Source organism: Balaenoptera musculus, chromosome 21 (assembly GCF_009873245.2).
Source record: "Balaenoptera musculus isolate JJ_BM4_2016_0621 chromosome 21, mBalMus1.pri.v3, whole genome shotgun sequence".
NCBI classification, from domain to species: domain Eukaryota; kingdom Metazoa; phylum Chordata; class Mammalia; order Artiodactyla; family Balaenopteridae; genus Balaenoptera; species Balaenoptera musculus.
Window position 1 is genome coordinate 35674480 of NC_045805.1, and position 14965 is coordinate 35689444.

At 40.4% G+C, this 14965-nt stretch overlaps 1 protein-coding gene across 4 annotated transcripts in view; it reads right to left on the reverse strand.

Moving 5' to 3' along the window:
- CSGALNACT1 (chondroitin sulfate N-acetylgalactosaminyltransferase 1) overlaps positions 1-14965 on the reverse strand; it is a 337144-nt gene that overhangs the window by 175177 nt on the left and 147002 nt on the right. The window contains exon 1 of one of the 4 annotated variants that reach the window (XM_036838643.1): positions 144-538. The exons of the other annotated variants lie outside the window; for them this stretch is intronic. The gene's annotated coding sequence lies outside the window, so the exon portion shown is untranslated. Of the gene's footprint in view, positions 1-143; positions 539-14965 lie in introns of those variants that run through there. 4 annotated transcript variants of the gene reach the window in all.

The window sequence follows — 14965 nt, forward strand, 5'->3', positions numbered from 1 at the left end:
CAGGAACCCACCGAGCCGCCCCTGGGTCCACGGAGACCAACGCGGATGGGGAAGGTACGAGCAAAACACCCGGGAAGCGAAGGCAAGGAAAATACCCTGGAGAGGACTGAGCCTCCCTGTTAAGTAGATGTTAATAATGCTACCTTCAACTCACTCACGCAGAGTCCTCTTTCCCGAGTTTGTGATTTCATCTCATTTGTCTTTATAATTCAAGTCATAGCAAAAAATAAAAAATACTATATGGTTCCCTTTTCACACGCAGGAATTAAAAAAGGCCCAGGGTGGTTATACGAGGACAAAGAAAAGACTGATAAGCTGCTCAGGTCTGCGACCACTAACTAGTCCCCCTGCTTGGCGGCGTTGGCCTCCTGGTGCTAGAGCGGGGCTGTCACATGTTTGTTCCTCCCTCCCGTTAAGTTTGAAGGTTCTCTCTGCGGCACTGGCACTAAGTCAGTACAAGTGTGAGGTGCGTCGCTGTAGAAGTTGGGAGGCCATCCGTGTGCACACACTCTCACCACTTTCCTGCGAGTGGGCCAGCCAGCCGGGACCCCGCGGCAATGCCTCTCCTAAAAGCCACTTCCGTCCCTGCCTGGCGAATTAATCTGTGTCGAAATGGAACTGCAGTTGGCAGAACGGCAGCAATGCCAAGATCGAATAATCACTTGGACCCGAATCTGAGTTGTTTCCTTCCTTGACAACAAATAATGTTACCCTCCAGCGTCTGCGGGCCAGGAGTTGAAATGAGTTCATAATTTGGCTTCCAGGCTCTCTTCTCATTCTCAACCACTTAAATGTCCTTTTCTGCCTTTTAGCATGCAGGGGACAGCTTTGGAGGCTGAATCACCGACGTGGTCTTTATTGATATCCGTAATGAATATTCTTTGCCAAATAAATAAAAAGAGGAAAACCCCACATCATTCAAAACCACATTTGTTTTAACAGTGAAACTAAATAGACTGTCGGCTCATACTACCACATGATCATTAATAATCTAATTTGTTCTTCTCACTCCAGCAACTTGGAGAGAAACGCTCAGTGTTTTCATCTACACACAGAGGCCCCATTCATCCGGCCCCTCAGTGCCTGGTCCTGGCGATGCCAAACTGCAGGTTAATTAAGAGCCACAGGACAACCCAGCGCCTCCTCTTTTCCTAGTAAAGAACTCATTAACACTCAGATCCTTGGCTCTGGGAAGTACATTGTCTCCTTAGCAGTTCCAAACATCATGTGCCCTGAGAAGGCAGTCATCTCTAGCTGGTGATGGAAAAGGAAAGAGACAGGAAGGCAGAACCACTGGCAAGACTCCCTAGAGATCAGGGTGGGACGGGAATTAGCATCATGGAAAATTACTGGAGGTGAACCACAAGTATGCAAAGGACAGGTGGGTGTGTCCAGCTAACATACCCTGTTAGGAGGAAGGGAAGTGTCATCACCCACATGCCTACCACACGCCTCACACTGAGCGAGCGGCTCTGCATGTGAGCTCCTCCCATCCCCACAGCGATGCCATGGATGTCTGCATTAACATCCCCATTTTACAAATGGGGAAAATGAGGCTCAAAGGTGTTAAGAAACCTCCCCAACTGGTACGTGGTAAAGCCAGGATTTTTCTGACTTCAAAACCAAAGCTCGAAAAAGAGAAAGAAATGCAAGCCTTTACTTCTAGGATGTAACATGGCCTTGTCTGCAAGCGCTAGTCCTCACAGGTGGTTCTCCAACAGGTGGGTGGCTGCCGCCAGTGGTAACCTGGCAGATATGCTGCCAGCATCCAAAGGCTGCCAGTGAGGTACTGGGAACAAAGACCCTCCCCAGACTCCTGAATCCCTCATCCTTCATAAGAAATCACAGTGACAATACCACTCTTGGACAAGCCTTCCTGAGTATCAAAGAAATAGACAATAACAATGTGCTAAAAATAAAAGCTAAATCCAGGGAAGCAACTGCAGGTACAGAGTAGAGACAGTACCTTGCTTTGTCCAATTCAGAAAATAGTTCTCGTCGACATCCCTCAGGCTAAATCCAGGTCTGAGGGCTCCTCTCCTGTCATCTGATGCCCTGCTGTTCTCGATAGTTTGGCCTAGAGAGTGAGGATTACAGAGGGGCTTCTGTGGATTACAGAGGGGCTTCTGTGGCTTCCCGAGTTCTAGTTATGGTAAAGAGTGAGCAGGAGAAGGCAGGATGTGCCTGAGAGTGGCTGGGAGAGCGTCCATGGGAAAATCACACACTCGGTTTTGGAAATCTCCCCGTTGGGATTCTAAAGGTTGGGAAGCCTGCCTCACCCCACAGCCACAGTAATAGAGTTTGACATCCGTCAATTAGCAGCATTCCATAAATAAGTCAGCTTTTAATCATGCCAAAGAAGCCCGCCAAAAATCAACTATGGAAAAGAGTAGTTGAAAATGAGCACACTGAGATCAATACTATTTTAACAATCTAGGAAGCCGTGCTATTCAACATACAATGAATAAGCGAAAGTCAACAGCACTCGCAAAGAACTTCAAAGGCACAATTGGTCCAATGGTGTGACTATACCCATCTGTGTAGGTTAAGTTCCAAGGCTTCCTCATATTCATAAATGTAAATCTAAATCTTTAATCCATCTAAACCACGTCTGTGTCGGACACATTGATTCCTGAAATGTGAAAAGTAAGACGGGAAGACGAAAAAGCCCTTTCATCATCAGTGTGCCTAAAATAACAAACAAAAGCACCGAAAGACTAGAAACGTGTCAGCCAACTCAGGCTGCCTGGTGGGATTTTCTTTGTGCAAATGTGGATAGTAATATACATGTTTTAAAATCTTGATGGTAGTGTTTTCACTTGTATAAATCAACGGAGTCCCCTGGGTAGCAGCACTGGGAGACATAGCAGGCTTAGGGTCGGGAACTGCGCAGCCAACTTCTAAAATTATCTTTCTCAAGAGTATGTTTCAGAAAAGCAAGTGCCCTTGCATGCTACATGTTACAAGTGGCATGTGATTATAGGCTTGACAAGATTCCTTCCACATTAAATAATTTTACTGAAAACAATATGTTTTAGGACTCAACTGACTTTAAAAGTCATGAGTTCTTCCCCCCAAATGTTGTCTTCTATTCTTCTGTGAAATGAAAAACCGGGTCTCTGTTCTGGTCTTGTGTGTACAGACGCGGACTGAATGAGAAGTTGCCCCTTTCTTATTCCTAATCCTGCCCGTGAAGTCGGCCACCCTCACTTTCTTCACTTCAGGTTCTCACTCTGATAAGTGAGGATAAGCACAGATACTTTGACCAGAACTACCAAGATGATGAACAGAATTATGATGCTAAATTATTTGAAGTCTCTTTTAAAATGCGTGGGTCTAATATTACCTTAAAGGTATCAAGTAGATTTCCTTATGCTCCAAGGATTTACCAAGTGCCTCCTACCCTAGGCCGTGGGGTCCTTATGAGGCCCCTGTGTGAGCCATCTCCACACAATCAACATGTAAACCACCAATACGAGAGAGAATGAAATGACTCACATGCTAAATAGAGACGCAAATAATATGCCGTTAAAGCATCAGAAAAAATGGGCTAGGACTGGAGAGAATGGGGGTTACATCTAATCACTCGGAAAGAAACTAAAGCGCTCTGTTTGCCGTTGATCGTAAGACCAATAACACAATCTTTCTCCTAAATCAGCTGGGATACAGACAGATAGTTGATGCTCCTTCATAAAAGAGAGCTCTTTCGCAGCACAGTCTGCAGTTACACTCAACGGCCTCTCCCAGGAAACTCCTCCAAGGCCAGCCCTGCCCCTATGAGATGCTGCAGCTGCTGGCACATGCTAGACAACATCACAGATGCTAATGAGGGAGACCTGCTGCACTTAAACCCTGAGCAGAGCAAGAGATTCAGGTTTTCACCTGTTATGGAATATTTCTGCTCCCCCAAACTTCATATTTGAAATTTTAATCCCAGTATGTTGGTATTTGGATGTGGGGTCTTTGGGAGGTAGTTAGGTCATGAGGGTGCAGCCCTCTTGAGTGGGATTAGTGCCCTCATGAGACACCGCGAGAGAGCTAGCCTGCTCTTTTTTTGCCACATGAGGACACAGTGAGAAGTCAGCTGTCCGCAGCCTGGAAGAGGGCCCTCACCAGAACCAGACCATGCTGACACCGTGATCTTGGACTTCCAGCCTCCAGAACTGTGAGGAACAAGTGCCTGTTGCTGATAAGACTCCCAGCCTGTGGTGTTTTGTTACAGTGGCCTGAGCTAAACCATCATCTTAAATCTGTTGCTGTGAGATTGCATACAAGTCCATAACTTCTTAGCCTGTGTTTCCAGATCTGTAAATAAGGGGTTGGACCAGGCCATGGTTCTCAGTGAAGGAGGATGGTCTTTATCGGCTGGCTCCGCTCCCCACTAGGATTCCATCTGTGGAAAAGATACATTGCAGAGAGGAACAAGCAACACAGATAGAGGAAGATGAGGCAGGACAGCATCTAGACTTCGATGTGAAGGGGAGGGAAGGGAACTTTAAAAAGCACAAGCTCTTGCAAGACTTAAAGTTGTGGCCTTCCTGAGTATAAAGATTCTACCAGACTAGTTGATAATGGGTAATTTGACGATCAAAATCATGGGTTTGTCCATTAACCAAACGTCACATCTCACATAACTGATAAGAGCCAGAAGCACAACCCCCCATTCATCAAAGTACACCCACCCCCCAAAGACAGAATGCTCAGGAAGAAGAGCCCGTCAGGCTGAGGTGCCCCAGGGAACAGGGACCCCTACACGGAGCAGCTCAGAGAGAACGAATGACACATTCCAGCACCATACACACCAACAAACCAGCCCCAACACAACAGAAGCAGCAACACAGAGAGGGCATGAGTGTGTGGTTCAGAAACCCCAGACTTAGTCCCAGTTCTGCCATTAAGTTATGGTGTGACCTTGGGCTGGTCACCAGCAAAATAAAAGTCTGGACCAGATCATCTCCAAGTTAACCTTCCAGCACAGAAAGTAACTGACTTACTTTTTACCGTGTTCCATAAAAATTTATCTGCTCCTAGAATCCTTTCGGCATCTTTAAGGTCAGTATATACAACTCCATTTATGGGCTCAGTTTTTAAATTAGTGCATTCCCAGGCTTCCTAGGACAACCGCCCAGAACACAAGTCTAACGTGCAGGATGGGTGAAGTTTCTTTTCTCTGGCTTTCTTTATGATTCCTTATGGCTAAACTCTGCCCTCGCCACTGCCAAGTCTCTGCACTTCTGGCACTGAGGTTTGATCTATAGTGTTCACAGGGCTCGTAACACTGTGATAGATGAAGAAATTAAACCTTTCGCCAAACTTGAATGGGTGTTTTGAATGGTAATTTTTATCTTCTCCCTTCCCAGATGCAGAAATGTCAACAGTTGAGAGATACTATGATGTTGGTATAAAGTCATTACAAAAATGGACTTGCTGCCCAAATGATCTCTTATTATCTTGCAAATGTATTACTTTTGCTGTATCAATTTTTTTTAGTTTATTTCATGTTATGCTCCAGCTGCAAGGGAATTGAGAACATACTGTCCACATTTTCAAAAAAAGACTATAACATTAGCAGAAGAAATATTTCACCATAAAAATGAAAACTATGTGTAAATATTCATATAATTGAATTTATTCAATCAATTTATTGAGTCAAGCCAATGGAAGGATGCTTTTTTTGTAGTGAGAGCCAACAAGACAGGAGAAAATTTTCATCTCGGTGTTCAAATAAATAAATAGTAATATTGCTTATGGATATCAATTTTTTAAAATATGCATACAGAATATAATGGATGTTGCTCTCAGGGAACGTACAATTCCTATATACTATTTACTAAGTATACTGGATAACAACAAAATGAAAACTAAGAAAGAGAAACACAGATATTTAATCAAGGAGTATTTAAAAATCATTAAAATATGTTTTCATTCCATACCATGGCCAGTTAAGCAAGACAGGGGTAAAGAGTAAACAAAGAAAATATTATTGGAGTAATCAGCAGTAACAAGGAATGAACTATTGGTACACATATCAACAGGATGATAATGATGCTGGGTAAAAGAAGCCAAACAAACAGTAAACATACCGCATGATTGCATAATATAAAATTCTAGCAGATCAGCATTTGCCTGGGGACGGGTGTGGAGGGTTGGGAGGGGCCAGGAGGGAGCAGGAGGAGTAGGATGGTGGGATTACCAAGGGGCAGAAAAAACTTTCCTGATGATGTACATATGTTCATTATCTCGATTTGGGGGGTGGTTTCATGTGTATATCAAAACTAATCAAATTGTATACTTTAAATATGTGAGTTTATTATATATCAATTATACCTCAATAAAGCTATAAAAATTATTGAGTAGAGAGACAAAAATAGGGAAAAAATGTTAAAGATTAGGAGTAGTTATATTTTGAGGCAATTAAGATACCTGTTGGATGAAAAGCTACAGAAAAAAATAGGCTACACTAGACCCATAAAAGACTACCAAAGAAAGATTTCTGATTGTTGCTATATTATATAGAGAGAATTTTTTTATTTCCTTAGGATTTTTCACAGAAATAGTTCTAACTACCCTCAGAGCCTCAATAACAATGGCTAACATTGAGCCATTTTATCCTCACCTAAGGAGTCTAAGAGTTGGGTACTACCTACTATGATGAGGATACCGAAGTTCAGAGAAGCTCACGTCCTTCACCAGCCCAGTGGTGGAGCTGGGATATGAACCCAGGTTGAGCTCCTGAAATTAAACTTCTCACCCTCTGCTAGACAAACAGGATCCTGGACCAGTGCTGTGGGTCACAATTTGCTGATTCACACGTCTGATGGCTTAAAGAAACTCTGCGCATTAAACGGCTACATTTCTAAGTCTGAAGTCTAATCGTGGTAGTACAGAAAAGGTCAGTAATGAAGCGGTGGTGGAAGGCAGGGGAACTGCAGCAGGGGGAGCAGGAAAAATAATACCCGGAAATCAACAGATTTGGTTTTGGCCATGTCCTCAGGGATGACTATAAACTTGGGCAAGCCATTTCTCTTCCTGGAGTCTGTCTCCTCTTTAGTAAAATCAAGGGTTTGGACTAATCAATTTCTAAGACTCCTTCCAGCTTGGTGATTTTGCCAGTCCTCTTTGGGGTAATACACCTTGCATTTTGTAACTTAGGTCAAAACTTTTCCATGACACCAAACACATTTCCGGTACAAAGCTTCCTCCGTCTCTTTGAGCACCCGCACCTAGCAAATCCCTTCACTCTTTCCCAGAGGCATTCTGTTCCCAAAGGACAGCGCTAAGGGAAGGCCCAAGGAAAAGGAGGACGGCCCCTCAATCAGAGCCCACCATGTTCCCCTGTACACACTAACAATCTTTTTCACTTCAAAAACACTAAAACATTGACTTGGGAGGTGTGGCCAAGATGGTGGCGTAGGAAGGCCCTGAGCTCACCTCCTCCCATGGACACACCAAAATTACAACTATTTACAGAGCAACTATTGATGAGGACAACCTAAACACCAACAGAAAAGATTTTCCACTGCTAAAGATATAAAGAAGGAACCACGAGATGGGTGGGGGATGGAGATGTGGTGTAGTCAAGACCCATACCCCCAGGTGGGCCACCCACAAACTGCATGATAACCACAATCTCCCCAAGGAGTGAGGGGTCCGAGCCCCACATTGGGCTCCTCAGCCCAGGGGTCCTGCACTGGCAAGACGAGCTCCCAGAATGTCTGGCTTTGAAGGCCAGCAGGGCTTGTATATGGGAGAACGAGAGGGCTGTGGGAAATAGAGTTCCACTCTTAAAGGGCACACAGAATCTCACATGCTCTGGGAAGCAGGGCAGAAGCAGTAATTTGAAAGAAGCCTGAGTGAGACCCTCTTGCTGATCTTGGAAAGCCTCTGAGAGAGGCAGGAGGCAACTGGGCCCCCCCCCCCCCCCCGCCGCCCCGGGGACATAGACACTGGCGGCAGCCATTTTGAGGGCTCTTTCTGCCACCTGGGCACTGGTGCTGGTGAGCACCATTTTGGAGCCCTCCCTCTAGCCTATTACTGCCAGGGGCTTGCCTGCCCACCAGCGGGCTGGCACCACTTCCAGCCCCACCACCCAGGCCATGCAGCCAGGGAGACCTGGCCCCACACACCAGCGAGCAACCAGCCACTGCACGAGGCAGGGCAGGGCCTGGCAGCCAACCAGGCCAGAGTCAGTCTTGCTCACCAGCCACACCCAGAGAAGTTGGCCTCACCACAACAGAAGGGCCCACACAGCGAACACAGGGGCACCCCAGAGCATATAGCTCTGGTGAGGGCACTGCGCTGCTGGGCCCCACAGGACATCTCCTACATAAGGCCACTTCTCCAACAGGGAAATGTGACCAACCTAAAATAATACATAGAAATAAATACAGAGAATTAGGGAAAATAAGGAAACAGAGGAATATGTTCCAAACAAAGGAACAAGACAAAACCTCAGAAAAAGAACTAAATGAAGTGGAGATAAACAGTCCACCCAATAAAGAGTTCAAAGTAATGACCATAAAGATGCTCAATGAACTTGGGAAAAGAATGGATGAACCCAGTGAGAAACTTAACACAGTTAAAAAATATAAAGAAGAACCAAACAGAGACGATGAATAAAGTAACTGAAATTTAAAATACATTAGAAGGACTCAACAGTAGACTAGATGATACAAAGAAACAGATAAGTGATCTGGAAGACAAAGTAGTGGAAATCATCTAGCTGAACAGAAAAAATGAATTTTTAAAAATAGGACAGTTTGGAATAAATTAGGAGTTCGGGATTAAAATATACACACTACTATATGTAAGATAGATAACCAACAAGGACCTACTGTATAGAACAGGGAACTATACTCAATATCTTATAATAACCTATAATGGAAGAGGATGTAAAAAAAGAATACATATATTTACATGTATATGAATAACCGAATCACTTTGCTGCACACCTGAAATTAACACAACATTGTAAATCAACAATATTTCAATAAAATAACTTTTAAAAAGAATCTAAATAAGTAAATAAATGAATAAGTATGAGGACAGTTTAAGAGACCTCTGAGACAACTCAAGCATACTAACATTCACGTTATACAGATCCCAGAAGAAGAGAGACCAAGGGACAGAGAATTTATTTGAAGAAGTAATAGCTGAAAAATTCACTAACTGGGAAAGAAAACAGACATCCAGGTCCAGGAAGCACAGAGAGTCCCAAACAAGATGAACCCAAGGAGGTCCACACCAAGACATATTGTTAATTAAAACAGCAAAAATTAAAGATAAAGAGAGAATCCTAAAAGCAGCAAAAAAAAGCAACTCATTATATAGAAAGGAACTCCCCTAAGACTATCCTCTGACTTTTTAGCAGAAACTTTGCAGGCCAGAAGGGAGAGGCACAATATATTCAAAATGATGACAAGAAAAAACAAACAACAAAAAACAAAAAAAACAAGAATAGTCTACCTGGCAAAGCTATCATTCAGTTTTAAGGGAGAGATAGAGAGTTTTATGTAAAAACAAAAGCTTAAAATATTCAGCACCACTAAACTGGCTTTACAGGAAATGCTAAACTTCTCTAAGCAGAAAAGAAAAGACCACAATTAGAAATTAGAAGAATGAAAAGATCACAATTAGACAAATGAAAATAGAAAACACAGCAATCCAAAATCAGTGGGATGCAGCAGTTCTGAAAGGGAATATGAGCCTACCTTAGGGAACAACAACAAAAAATCTCCAATACGCAATTCTACCTTACACCTAGAGGAACTAGAAAAAGAAGAAAAAACAAAACCCAAAGTTAGTAGAAGGAAAGAAATCATAAAGATCAGAGCAGAAATAAATAAAATATAGACAAAAAAAAAAAAAACACAATAAAAAATATCAATGAAATTAAGAGCTGGTTCCTTGAAAAGATAAACAAAATCGATAAGCCTTTAGCCAGATTCATCAAGAAAAATAGGGAGAGAGCCCAAATCAATAAAAACAAATGAAAAAGGAGAAATTACAACTGACACCACAGCAATACAAAGGATCATAAGAGACTACTACAACAACTATTCAGCAATAAAATGGACAACCTGGAAGAAATGGACAAATTCTTAGAAAGGTACACTCTCCCAAGACTGAATCAAAAAGAAATAGAAAACATGAACAGACCAATTACCAGTAAGGAAATTAAATTAGTAATTTAAAAGACTCCCAATAAGCAAAAGTTTGGGACCAGATGGGTTCACAGATGAATTCTACCTTCTCAAACTATTCCAAAAAAACTGAATAGAAAGAATGCTTCTGAACTCATTCTACCAGGCCTGTATCACCCTGATACCAAAACCAGACAACAAAAGAGAAAATTACAGGTCAATATCACTGATGAACACAGATGCAAAAATTCTCAACAAAATATAGTAAATCAAATTCACAATACATTAAAAGAATCATACACCATGATCAAGTAGAATTTATCTGAGGATACAAGGATGGTTGAATATCTGCAAATCAATCAATGTGATACACTACATTAACAAATTGAAGAATCAAAATCATATGATCATCTCAATAGATAAAGAAAAAACTTTTGACAAAATTCAAATCCATTTATGATAAAAATGCTCAACAAAGTGGGTATAGAGGGAACATAACTCAACATAATAAAGGCCATATATAAGCCCACAGCTAGCATGATATGCAATGGTGAAAAGCTGAAAGCATTTCCTCTAAGATCAGGAACAAGGATGCCAATTTTATTCAACACAGTGTTAGAAGTCCTAGTTACAGCAATCAGACAAGAAAAAGAAATAAAATGCATCCAAATTGGAAAGGAATGAGGAAAACTGTCACTGTTTGCAGATGGCATGATGCTATATATAGAAAATCCTAGAGATGTCACCAAAAAACTGTTAAAACTAATAAATGAGTTCAGTAAAGTGGCAGGATATAAAATTAATATACAGAAACCTGTTGTGTTTCTACACACTAACAACAAACTATCAGAAAGAGAAATTAAGAAAACAATCCCATTTACAATTGCATCAAAAAGAATAAAATACCTAGGAATAAGTCTAACCAAGGAGATGAAAGACACAGAAAACTATAAGACACTGATGAAAGAAATTGAAGATGACAGAAACAAATGGAAAGATGTACCATGCTCGTGGATTGGAAGAATTAATATTGTTAAAATGACCATACTACTCAAAGCAACCTACAGATTCAATGCAATTCCTATCAAAATACCAATGTCATTTTTTGCAAACTAGAATATTTTTCACAGAAATGACTTCAGACTATACTGCAAAGCTACAGCAATCAAAACAGTATGGTATGACACAGAAACAGACATATACATCAATGGAACAGAATAGAGAGCCTAGACATAAACCCATACTTATATGCTTGATTAACCTACGACAAGGGAGGGAAGACTATACAATGGGGAAAAGACAGCCTCTCCACTGAATGGTAGTGGGAAAACTGGACAGCTACATGCAAAAGAATCAAACTGGACTATTTTCTCACACAATGCACAAAAATAAATTCAAAGTGGATTAAAGACTTAAATGGAGGACCTGAAACAATAAAACTCCTAGAAGAAAACATAAGCAGTATGCTCTTTGACATCAGTCTTAGCAATATTTTTGATATGTCTTCTCAGGCAAGGGAAACAAAAGCAAAAATAAATGTGACTACAGCAAACTAAAAAGCTTCTGCACAGCAAAGAAAACAATCAACAAAATGAAAAGGCAACCTTCTTAATAGGGGAAGATATTTGCAAATGATATATCTGATAAGGGGTTAATATCAAAAATATACAAAGTACATACAACTCAACATCAAAACAAACACCTGATTGAAATATGAGCAGAACACCTGAATGGCCATTTTTCCAAGAAGATGTACAGATGGCCAACAGACACATGAAAAGATGCTCAACATCCCTAATGATCAGGGAAATGCAAATCAAAACTGCAATGAGATACCACCTCATGCCTGTCAGAACAGCTATCATCAAAAAGGACCAGAAATAACAAGAAGATGTGGAGAAAAGGGAACCCTCCTACACTGTTGGAGGGAATGTAAATTGGTGCAGCCACTGTGGAAATCAGTATGGAGGTTCCTTGAAAAAGTAAAAACAGAACTGCCATATAATCTAGCAATTTCACTTGTAGGTTTTTACACAAAGAAAATAAAAACTGTAATTCAAAAAGATGTATGCACCTTTATGTTCATTGCAGCATTATTTACAATAGCCAAGGCATGGAAGCAACTTAAGTGCCCATCAGTAGATGAACGGATAAAGAAGATATGGTTATATATATATATATATATATATATATATATATATATATATATATATATATATATACACATACACACACACATACACACACACACACACATATATATAAAACACAGAATACTACTCGACCACTAAAAAATGAAATCTTGCCATGTGCGACAACATGGATGGATATAGAGGGTATTATGCTGAATGAAATAAGTCAGAGAAAGACAAATACTACACGATTTCTCTTATATGTGGCACCTAAAAAACAAAATAAACAAACAAAACAAAATGAAAACAGACTCTTAGATACACAGAACAAATGGGTGGTTGCCAGAGAGGAGGAGAGGGGGGTTTGGGTGCAATAAGTGAAGGGGATTAAGTGTTACAAACTTCCAGTTTTATCAGTTATATAATAAATAAGTCAGGGGATGTAATACACAGCATAAGGAAGACCATTTCATAATGTATGCAAATGTTGAATCATTATGTGGTACACCTCACCTGAAACTAACATCTTGTTGTATGTCAACTATATTTCAATTAAAAAATTAAAAATACGTTTTTTAAAAGTTGGTTTGGGCTTTCAGGTAGTTAAAAAGGAGGCACCCCATTGCCCGCAGCTCATTCCATTTTCCCTGTAAAGCTTCCAACATCTGAGATGATCCAAAGTACTCAGCATGTTGTGGCCATGGGGCCAGGCTCCATTTATCTCCATTCCTGTTGGTTCTCTAAAGTGGCTCTTCTCTCTTTACACTAAAAACTGATCATTTTCTCTTTTTAAATGATGAATTTTTGTTACTCTTTGGAGAGACATAAAAAATAAGGGCAACTAAATAAGGCAATGGTAAACCATTTCAGCATCTATAAAACTGCCTCCTTTGTCACAAAAGAAAAGAAGGAAAAGCCGCTGGAAAAAAAAATGCAACTGACAGGGAACCAGATATCCCTAAAATCAACTTCTCTATGAGTTTTCTTCTCCAAATTTGAGGGTTTTAGCTGCCTTGAAAATTATTTCTGGGAAAAGCGTGTGTGATATCAGTTATCAAGTGTGATAACTATTTTCAGGATGCATTGGTGAGGCAACTGCTTAAAAATTAAGGGAAGCGTAATGTCTATTTTTCTATAATTCGACCTGTATTTCTGCTCTACATTTTTATTCTGTAGTTCATACACTCTCTTTTCATAGAGACTCTGTTCTATCTCAGAACATATCATTTTTATTTTTATTGACTGACTTAGCAATCATTATACTATCAACATAATAAACCAAAAATTAAAATATAGATCACCTCTTTCCCACATAAAACTGGAGATTCACAAAGTTTGCTTCCAACCCTTATCATTGCACAGGCATGGGTTTTACGTGGTTATGTTCAGATGTGCACACTATTTTCTAACTTTTTTGCTTGAATTCTCCATGCATCTACTTGGTCCTCATATCTGTCATTTTAAATGGAGAAATATTCCACTGTATTGCTAAAACGGTTTAATTAAGCCATCTTTCAGCTAATTGTTTCCACCCATTTTAATTCAGTCAAGCATTTTTAAATAAATTAATTTTCTTTTTCCTTTTTGAGCTATTTCCTCAGGCTGTAATCTGAAAAGTGGGATTACCAGCTTAAAGACCATAATCAGCTGGGTGACTTTTATTATAAGTTGCCAGGAGCTCTCCACAAGAAGCATTACCAATTTGCAACGTCACCAGAAAAATATGAGTCTAGCTTTTTCTTCATAGTCTCTTTAACACTGGGCTTTCTGGGTTTTATTTATTTTGGGGTGATTTCAAAAGATTAATGTAAAGTATTTTAGTTCTTTGAATCTGTCATATGTTTGTTTAATACTCTTACTGCCTCTTCTTAAAAATAGGTATTGATCATCTACTACATGCCAGGTGCTTTATGTGCCTTGTAACTCACTTAATACCTCTGACTGCCTCATAAAGTAGACACTGTACATTTCATCTTCACTTAAGAAACTGAGTCTCAAAAGCTTAAATAATGTGATTTGAAGGCTAATAGTTGATGTTGTCAGGATTCAAACTCACTATCTACTTCCTGTGAATTCTCCATACGCCATCCTGCCTTATAAACACAACCTTTAAACATCTTGCCAGTTTTTTTCCTCTCTTTTTTTTTTTTTTTTGGTTTATTTATCTTGTTTATCAAGGTATAAAACACACAAGTAAAGTGATTAAGTTGCCTTCATCTTAAAGGTACAGCCAATGCGTTTTTACATACATATACACAATGTAACCACCACACAGATCAAGACGCAGAGTCTTTTATCAAGACACAGAGTCTGTTATCAACTTAGGACCTTTTCTCTGCTTTTTAAACACAGACAGGTTTTGTGCTTCTCATTCTCCATAGGGCCTGGTACTGAAGCTATGCAAATAAGTGTTTAATAAACTCTCTTTAATCACAGAAGGTTGAAACCTAGAAGTGACCTCAGAGATTATGTGTCCCAACCTCCTAAACTTCCAGATGTGGAAACTGAAGCCCAGAAGGAAAGGATCTAATACTCAGAGCTATTCCTGCCTCACCTGCCTGGCTGCTTGCCACTCCTTACACAGGAGACACAGTGAGGCTGACAGAAAAGGCAGGGTGCACAGCAGAGAGAGGGCCTAGACAAAGATTTTGTTTTGCTATCTTTATTTTAAATGAGTCTTTAAGTAACCAA